Source organism: Simochromis diagramma, unplaced genomic scaffold, assembly GCF_900408965.1.
Source record: "Simochromis diagramma unplaced genomic scaffold, fSimDia1.1 OVJJ01000644.1, whole genome shotgun sequence".
Classification (NCBI taxonomy): Eukaryota; Metazoa; Chordata; class Actinopteri; order Cichliformes; family Cichlidae; genus Simochromis; species Simochromis diagramma.
In genome coordinates, this window is record NW_024387201.1 from 1,420,648 (window position 1) to 1,430,688 (window position 10,041).

The window sequence follows — 10,041 nt, forward strand, 5'->3', positions numbered from 1 at the left end:
CGTTGGGGCTGAAGGTCAACGGCTCACACCAAAATGTACTTCAAGAACAGTTTCTCGAATCTGTTTTCTGCATTATTTGTTTGCTTATTGCGCACCAGTCTGCTGTTCAATACTGAAGAAACGGAAACTTTTTAAAATGATGACAATTTGCAAAACACTCAGCTGTGTCTGTAATCAAACCTCTGTAACTTTGCTTCACTTCAGCAGCATCAGGTAATGTTCATACGTTGATTCATGGTTTTCTTTGTTTTTGTTCTACTGCAGAATATTTTTAAGGTCATCTGCTATAAAAAGCCAGAACAGGAAAATCTGCTTCTTGTTTTTCTGTTTTATTCACAGTTACTTTGACACAAAGACCTCTGCTGTGATGCTCACACCTCTGATGAAGTCTCACAGTGTCAGTACTGATAAATGATCAGAATGATGATATTTCTGATTGTCTGAGTCAAAATTGAATTGAAGTGAATGGATTATAGAAATCAGCGATGATACCCAGCCCTAGTGGCTGACAGAAGAAGATGTAGCTGTGGGTAACGAGAAAAGATGAAAAGAACAATTGATAACTTTTTTGTTAAGGCCTGATTCATGGCTCTGACACACAGCCATCAACCTCTCAGGTTACGTCTAACACTGGTTCGGAGACAGCATCACATAATGAGCCACATACGATCAACTCCGAGCCAGAGCCCACTGAAAGTAAAAGAAGGAAAGTGTATACATTTGGAAGACAGCGGCTTGACCAGTTTCCCTGGCTAAGATACAGTAAAGCTGACAACATGATGCACTGCATTTACTGCTGTGGGTGTGGACAGACCGTGGCTGGCAATACTGCATTTGTGACTGGTGCTAATACGTTTTAAACTGAAACGCTGAAAAAGCACAGCGTATCCAGAAAACACATTACATGCTGTGATAAATGCACTGCCCAAGTGTCCCCTCTGCCCACGGCCTTTCAGCAGCAGGCAGCAGCAAACAGGTCGTCAGAGGAGGCCGATGTGATGATTAAGTTTAACATTGCCTACAATATTACCAAAGAGTGCCAACGCACTTTAAGCACTTTTTCAGTAACTTATCTTTCTTGTAGAACTGTGCTCCAAATAAATAATAATAGACTGCATTTTTATGGCGCTTTTTGAGACCCTCAAAGTGCTTTACAATGCCACTATTCATTCACTCTCACATTCCCACACTGGTGGAGGCAGCTACAGTTGTAGCCACAGCTGCCCTGGGGCAGACTGACAGAAGTGAGGCTGCCATATTGCGCCATCGGCCCCTCTGGCCAACACCGGTAGGCAGTAGGTGAAGTGTCTTGCCCAAGGACACAAAGACCAAGACAGACAGAGCTGGGGATCAAACCAGCAACCTTCCAGTTACAAGATGAGCTTCCCAACCCCCTGAGCCACGGTCGCGCCCCAATGAAGAACTTTGTGTTGACAAGATTGTTAGTTAATCATTTACAAATCAATATTGGCTTTATGGACAGCAAATTTCCACCCCAAAAAGTGCACATGTAAAACTGCGGTGGTAAGCGATGTGGTTGAAAAATTTGGGTGCACCTAACTTTTGTGCTGGTGCACCTAAGAAAAAAAGTTAGGCGCACCAATGGCACAAAGGTAGTCTAGAGCCCTGATCTATGAAAGCAAAACCTATCAAATGTTGAAGTAGACTGGCACACTGACCAACTGAGCATAAACATCACAGCCAACCTGAGTGTTGTTGCTGATCATGTCCATCCCTTCAGGTCCCTAACCCTAACGCATCTGAATTTAAATAAAAACCACACAATCCAATGCACCTGCATGCCGTATTTCAATTTCAATCACACATAAACATGAAATATATTTAAGTTACATATTTAAAAATCCATATTTAAAGGAAACAGGAAAAAAGGAAATATTGAATGGTTAATTGCTCAAATTATATTTTTTGTATCATGTGTGATGGAGATCAAGAATGGCCTGCATTTGTATAGCGCTTTACTCAGTCCCTAAGGACCCCAAAGCGCTTTACACTACATCCAGTCATCCACCCATTCACACACTGGTGATGGCAGCTACATTGTAGCCACAGCTGCCCTGGGGCGCACTGATAGAGGCGAGGCTGCCGGACACTGGCGCCACCGGGCCCTCTGACCACCACCAGTAGAATGTAGTGATGGGATTTCCGGCTCTTTTTAGAGAACCGGCTCTTTCGGCTCCCAACCGGCTCTTCAGGTTGTTTTGTTGCTTTAATTAATTAACTATCAACAACAACATAAAATTATGCACAAAAGGAATTAGTAATGTAAAAAAACGTGGTTTTCTTTATGCATGTTTATACATAAATTTTTATGGGGGCCCCTAGAGACGAAACACGTACAAACTCCAAAACACATTTCTAGCGTTAACTAAACTTCCAAAACAGAGCTACCTAGATCACTTAAATTACACAATCGAATTCATATGTCTATTGTTTTTGTATTAATACACAAACACTCATATATATATATATTAAAATAATTTTAAAAAACCCTCATTTACCTGTTACTACCACACACCCAATCCAATTGTTGGTACTTCCTGGCTTGTGTAGCCACTAGGTAAAAGCTCAACACGGCCCCTAGCATCCTGGAGCACTTCCGTTGTGTTTTGGAGTTTGTACGTTTTGGAGTTTGTACGTGCGTTGTCTCTAGGGGCCACTGTAAATATACTCCACATAAAATGTAATAAATAAATTATAAAATACACAAACCAACTATTTACATTTCATACATTTTAACTTTTAACTACTTAAATTTTCAGCTTTTTCCTGTTAAACACATTTAAAGTGAAACAACACAAAACACTGCAAACCACAACACAATTAAATATAAATTAAAATATGGAAAAAAAGCGAAAAAAAGAAAAGAACGCCCAGATCTTTAATTAAGGCAAAGGTTGGCATTTAGAAATATTAATATCACACTCAACTGACTGCGTTTTATCTTCCCATTGCACTGATGGGTGGACAGTTCTTAGGTGCCTGTGCAGGTTGTTTGTGGAGCCGACTCTTTATGATATCCTTTTCTTGTACACTCTGCCTTTGTTTTGTCAATAAGATTGAAATGGCTCCAGACTTTGCTTCTTTTCTTGGTGTCACTCATTTTCTTTACTGTACCTTTCCAATGTGACGGTGTTGTCTCTTGTTGCTCCCGGCTCTCTTTCTTTCCCTCTCCCTCCTGCTCTTGTTGTGTGCTACTGCTGTTGCGAGTGTAACTACCGCCCCGCCCCCTCAGCTCAGCGCTGAGCAGAGGGGGGAGGGGCGCAAACGCAAGGCTCTGTTTGCCGTCTCTGCTCAGCGCAAACACAAGGGTGACTTGCAGCGTGAAGCGAAAAAAAGTGAAAGAGAGGGCAGGAGAAAGAAAAAAAACCCACGGCTCGCATCGTTCACTTCAAAGTTCCGGCTCTAAGAGCCATTTCGACCGACCCATCACTGGCAGAATGCATGCTTAGTTCTGTCTGGGAAGCTCACTGGTTTATGGCTTAAAAAGAAACAGCAGCGGTTCTTTTTGCAGTCTCTGCAATGATGTCAAAGCTCTGAACAGAGCTGTAGAAAACTTTTTAGAGGTGAGTGTACAGTACAAGTTTCAAAATGAGTCATACAGAATTTAATTATCAAAAGTTACATTTTTATATTTACTAATATATACAATGATGAATCAGCCACAGTTTCCTAATTATATCTGAGTATGATATCCATCCTTTCAACATGCTTTTACAACCTAAATAAATAATCTAATGGATGCCTAATTATTTCCGACCATCATCAAAAACTTGTGAAACGGCGTTGAATAACATTTTCTTGTAAAGTTCACTGTTAAAGTTTTATGTGCCAAGGTGAGACTTTGTTTTTTTTGTTCAGCATTGTGTAAAAGTGCTGAACGCGCTGAGCCACCATCCTCAAACATCAGTGGAAGACACTGACATCCAAAGTGGATAAAAGAGGTCCCATCGATCCCTGCCACAGGTCTCGGTGATGACATAATATTACTGGTTTGAACACACAGGTGTGATCTGTTAAGTATGATGTTATCAAGGCTGTCGCAGATACCGACAGAACCATCAGCTTTCTGTCACCTCGGTGGAGACCAGCGGCAGCAGACGCGGAGACTCGTACCTTGGCCAGCTCCAAGAGTTCGCGCAGTCTCTCTGGAGTCTCTGTGGTTAACCGTCTGAGCGCAGCGCTGTCCGGTGTCTGCAGCTGACACAACGCCCAGGCCCACCGGCTCCGTCAGCCACCTTATCCCGTCACACTTCCTGGGATTTTCCTTTTAGTAACGGGACCCACAGTGCTGCACGATCGCAGATTCTGTTGGTGAGACGCATGCGCGGTTTACTTAAGCGCTCGTGGGGGAGATCAATGTTGCATTAACGTGTCAGAAAAGCTAAAAGAGAGAGATGTGTAGAAAAAGAAAATAAATGAGCTCATTATATTATAGCAAAAACAAACAAAAAAGGAAAAATAAACAAAAAAACATGTTGTTTTAATGCAAAAGTCGTCCTTTTGCGTTTCTACCATTTAAATCAAAAATAATACGGAGGTGGTTCTGGTGGTTACCACTTAACTATATTCTACTTTTTTAATCAATAGAAGTTTTTCTTCGCATCTAATGTCATAAAACAATTATAATGCTGAATGCTGTGGAGCCATAATCATAAAAGGTGCACTGATAACGTCAATTATATTTATTTTTTCATGAAAACATACTCATTCATAGCTTTTATGATAAGTAATGTTTTATTGTAACCATTGCTTTCAAAGACTCTGCATAAAAAACTATATTTACTCGCAATCTATGTTTATTGGCTTTCAAACTCTGTCCTGTATTAAATTCATTTTCCTCTCCAAAACATGTTGTTTATTACAAACTCAAACAGTTTTCACTTAAAAAAGTCGAAAGTTTGGTGTTTTCTTTGGACGTGAAGGCAGCATTACCTTTGCTGTAACTTGTATCTGTTCCAACAACAGTAACAGGAGTTCTGGTGACACAGTCTCACACAGTGTGCATGTGGTGTCAGCTTACCAAGCCAGCAGTCATGTAACGCTGGGAAGAAGCTGAAGTATCATTGCTGAGAGTCTCATTATGGCACCTGCTCTCATTACAACAACAGCATACACACACTGTTAAAGAGTCTAACTAGCATATGGTGTCCTATTGTTCTGTTCAGACTAGAAGAATCCTAGAAATTAGAATCTGAGAAAATGTGATTTTCTCTGACAATACTAAATGTTAATTTACTCAAACTCATTTATAATACCACATCAGCAGTAAAAAGAAACCCAGTAAATTTGCAGCTGTTTAGTGTCCCCAGAGGTTTCACATGGTTTGTGTTCTGTTGGTCTGACAACAGAGACTTACTTAGACTTAGGTCCTGCTGTTTGCATTGGGCGGCAGATCTCCGCCAGCATAATCGATCAGCTGCGGCTGTCTAAGGTGTGTAACTCACCGATGAAAGTCCTCCGCCATGTTGTACGGGGGCGGCCTGGATTGTGTCTTCCAAGGGGTGGGTTCCATGGGATGGTGATCTTGGGCAGTTGGTGCGGGAGTTGGCACAGTGTTTGTCCCCCAAAAGGCCGGTCAGTCACAATGTCATTGAGAGGACATGTGGCAGTCCGGCGGTGGACTTCTTCATTGGTGACATGGTCCGAGTAAGAAACAGGGAGGATCCGTCTTAGACATGAGTGTTGAGCTACATTGAGTCTTTGGCGATTTTGGCTGATGTTTTCCATGTATCACAAGTGCAGATCGCGGTAGGTATAATGATGGAGTTGAGCAGATGGATCTTTGGAGCCCGGTCGATCTTCGGGATCAACCAGATCAGCCAGAGTCACTGGAAAACCGCACCCGCTTTCACAATCTGACACACGACTAATGATCAGCATCTCTGTCGCCTGCAAGGATGCTGCCCAGGGTGGTGAATTTGTTCACCTCCTCCAGACATTGCTGTCCTACCTGTGGGATCCTGTGCCGTCACGTAACCAATTCTCATGACCTTGGCCTGGTTCCCGCTAATCCGGAAGCCCACTTTGGCTGCCTCTTACTCCAAGTTTTCATGTCATGGTCTTCATGTTTTTCCAGACGTCAGCCAACAAAACAATGCCATCTGCGAAGTTGAGGTCTGTCTGGCGTGTTGATGGACGCCAAGGTATCCCAAAGCCATCTTGGTCCATAGAAGTCTGCATAATAATAATAATAATAATAATAATAATAATAATAATAATGATGATGATAGTAATAGTAATAATAATACATTTTCTTTAAGGGCGCCTTTCTAAAACCGAAGTTCACCTTACAAAGAGAAAAAATGTATCAATAAAACAGTAGATAAAAAATAGATCAAAATAAATTAAAATTCCAAAACAATACACAAGATTTGACAACAAGTAAAATCTATATTAAAGTGAGTAAGCCAGTTTACACAAGTATGTTTTGAGCTGTGACTTAAATAAGGGAACGGAATCTATATTTTTTATAAGTGGAGGAAGTGAGTTCCTGAGCCGAGGAGCAGAGCAACTGAAAGTGACAAGATGAGCAGAAGGAACAACAAGATGAGTGGCAGATGAAGATCTGAGAGAGCAGGAAACAGAGGTTGTTTGAAGCAGATCACACAGATAAGGAGGGGCAAGGTTATGGATGCACTTAAACGTGAGAATTAAATATTTAAAGTTTATCTGAGCTTCTATGGGCAACCAGTGAAGCTGTTGAAGAATTGGGGTAATATGGTCTCTTAATGGAGTATGAGTTATGACCTGAGCTGCAGAAAGAAGAAGTTGAAGTTTATGGAGGGACTTATTGGGGAGACCAAATAAGAGGGAGTTGCAATAATTGATCTGGGAAGTAATAAGACTATAGACAAGGCAGCAGCACGGGGAGTAAGGAAGGGACGAAGTCGGTTAATGTTAGGTAAGTGAAAGTATGTGTAACGATGTAAAATAATGAATATGGTTTTGTTGTGGTTAAATTCCTGTTAAACTTGGGATCGCAACCATGGGTTTATTTTGAAAGATTTGATTTTAAAACGTTTATTTTGAAAATCCGCAGTGGAAGTCTGCTACTGGTAAACTGGTTTTCCCTAAGCTTATCCCTTTAGTAGCAATGAAGCTTTTGCTGTGTTGTGCGGAATCCTGTTGCTGGAAACCCATGGTTACTCATGTCCCATGTTATTGCAGAGACCCACCAAAGGGGAATAAACCACGCCTGAGCTCTACCCATCTCGAGTCCAGAGAGTTTTACTCATACAGCACCGGACATAGAGACTGAGCGGGGTTACATATGCAAGCCAGGTTGTGTAACTAATGTGAGACTGAAATGAGAGTTTGCAGAACAAAGTCAATGGCAAGGAGGAGGAAGAGGAAGGGAGAGAGAATGCACCCTTTCCTCATATCGGTCTCAGTGGTGATGTAGCGATCCTCTGTGAGGACGCAGCAACTGGATCGAAGGTAGAGGGTTCAGAATATTTTTTATGAACTGTTCAGGGATGCCATATGACGCTATCAAATGCCTATGTGAAATCGACAAAATTAATCGAGAGATGCTGCTGGTATTCCAAAGTCTGTTCGGTGATTGTGAACAGGATTAAATTCTGCTCTGTGCACGACCAGCCACTGCAGAATCCGGCTTGTTCTTCCCGGAATTTCTGGTCCAGGGCCTTATGAAGCCTTCGGCTATAGTGTGATTCCTCAGTTGTTGCAGTCCGCCAGGTTGCCTTTCTTGGGGAGCTTTACTGTAACTCCTTTTAGCCAATCTTCTGGCACTTGTGCCGATGACCAACATAAGCTGACGGGGCACTGATGTGCTTCAGCATTTCTGCAGACACCATGTACATGCCCAACGCATTGCCATTCTCAAGGAGTTTGATCACAGCTGCAGTTTCTTCAGTGGTTATGGCGTCTGTCCTAATGTCCAAGTCATTCAGAGTCTTTTTGAAGTGTTCCACCCCTGACAACAGAGGCCTCTAGTATAAGAGGAGATTTTGTCATATCCAGGTAACTTCAGGGTTAACCCCGGGTTTTCTGCTTCAAATGTGATTCACTTTTTACTGAGTTAAATCAGGATTTAACTTATGCCCTAATCTGGAAACTAGCCTGCTTGTTATGCCATTCCATGCTAAAACCACCAACTGTAGTTCACATTTTGTATCACATTGTTGCAGGAATGTGCATGTAATAATTGGTAATTTAGAAAATGTATAAATGTAGTTATACGTGATTCTATTCTGCTGCTGAGTGTATGTTCTTTAAGGCTCAGAACTGAAGGCTGCATTCAGGACTTTATCACACTGGTACATAACGAGAGGGACCTTGAACAAGTGTGCACACATGTATACACACAAACAGCATCTCACTTCATGCTTGCTCTTTCCCTAGCCTCTTATGTCACTTATATGTTTGGTCTTATTATTGTCTTATTTGTTGTGACTTCTGAGCACATGCAGAGGTTTTTGCTTGGGAAGCAACTGTCACCTTGTTTTCAGGGTCTTATGTAACATTCAGTGGTATTGAAATATGTAAAACTTTTCTACTCTACCTAAAGTTAAACAGCTGAGAGCATCTTGAGGACTGCAGAGAAAAAGGTTTGCACTTGGGATTTTGAACTGTGGTGTTTCCACTGCTGAGGACTTTTGGACACAGGAGTCACAGATCCTTATTGACTTAGCTGCTGTTCACAGTTTAAAAAAGTCTTCATCAGAAAAAGCACTTGTAATTGTTAGAATTGATATTTTTTAGGTTGTCATTTGTGCTTAGAAACATATAATTATTTATGCTTGGAGATATATAATCATTTATATGTTGATAAAATATCTTAACCTTATTAGGTCTGATAAGGACTGTGTACACTCTGTGTACCATGAGATGAGAGGAAGCGGTCTCGAGTTGGCCATGTCATCAGAGAATTTCTGGAGGAGACAGTCACAGATGGTGAAGAGGAAAGGGGACAGAACAGTTCCCTGGGGTGCTCAGTTGCTGCAGTCTCACAAACTGTGGTCTGCCTGTCAGGAAGTCACTGATCCACTGGACCTGTGTATCCTCCACCTGCATGTCTTCCAACTTCTCCCTCAGCATCCTGGACTGGATCATGTTATCGGGGCCAGAGAAGTCGAAGAAAATTATCCGAATTGTGGTGCTCGTTGTTATTAAAGCTTTAGCTTGAGTGTAGAAAGGAGCTCTTCTCTTCTGTGGTGGTTAAGAGAAAGTGATGTATGGTTCTAATGAAAACATTAGACAGTAGAACTCTTTTGCTTTGATTTTTTTTTTCAGTCACATTCTGTTTACATAATTTTTATTTAGACGATGTGTTCTCAAACTTCTACTTGCAAATGCATTTCTGTCTGATTCATCTTTTTAACACTCCTCATAGCATGAAAAATAGAAAACAGCGTTCACCTGGCATGTTCTTTATTTGATTAGACATTTACAGGAACAGGTCTCTGTTTACAGCTTATCATCCTCAAACTTTCAGACCAGTCAATATTTGCTTGGACTTTGTCCCTTAAAAATACATGACAGGGTCGTGAAAACTGCCCAGCGCATCGCCGGAGCACCACTTCCTGCCATGAAAGACATCTACAGGAAGCGGTGTCTGAAAAGGGCTGGGAAAATCATCAAAGACCCCAGTCACCCATCACATGGACTCTTCACCCTCCTGCCCTCTGGGAGGCGCTACAGGAGCCTCCGGACTAAGACCACCAGGTACCGGAACAGCTTCTTCCCCACAGCTGTCAGACTCCTGAACTCTGCCTCCTGACATCTGACCCACGTTAACTCATGGACTGAACATACACACACCCACAATGGACAACTGTACCCTCAAACACACAATAATAACATGGACTGAACCACCACTCACAACCACTAGCACTTTATATAGCCTCTGTAGAAACTATCTACACCCTCACTTATCTTAACTGCACTACTGTATAGCTCTGTGTAAATAATCATTCTGTACATTCGATAATCTTTAATCCTACAACTGTTTACAACTTGCATAGTTCCCATTTCTGTATAGCTGTATATCTCAGATTC

At 41.7% G+C, this 10,041-nt stretch overlaps 1 protein-coding gene across 2 annotated transcripts in view; it reads right to left on the minus strand.

Annotated features, from left to right (window-relative positions):
• Nucleotides 1-4,340, minus strand: part of plppr5b (phospholipid phosphatase related 5b) — a 117,258-nt gene extending 112,918 nt beyond the window's left edge. The window contains exon 1 of one of the 2 annotated variants that reach the window (XM_040051181.1): nt 4,135-4,340. The gene's annotated coding sequence lies outside the window, so the exon portion shown is untranslated. Of the gene's footprint in view, nt 1-3,135; nt 3,441-4,134 lie in introns of those variants that run through there. The other variant, XM_040051182.1, reaches the window with a different exon arrangement.
• Between the last annotated feature and the right edge of the window lie 5,701 nt (nt 4,341-10,041).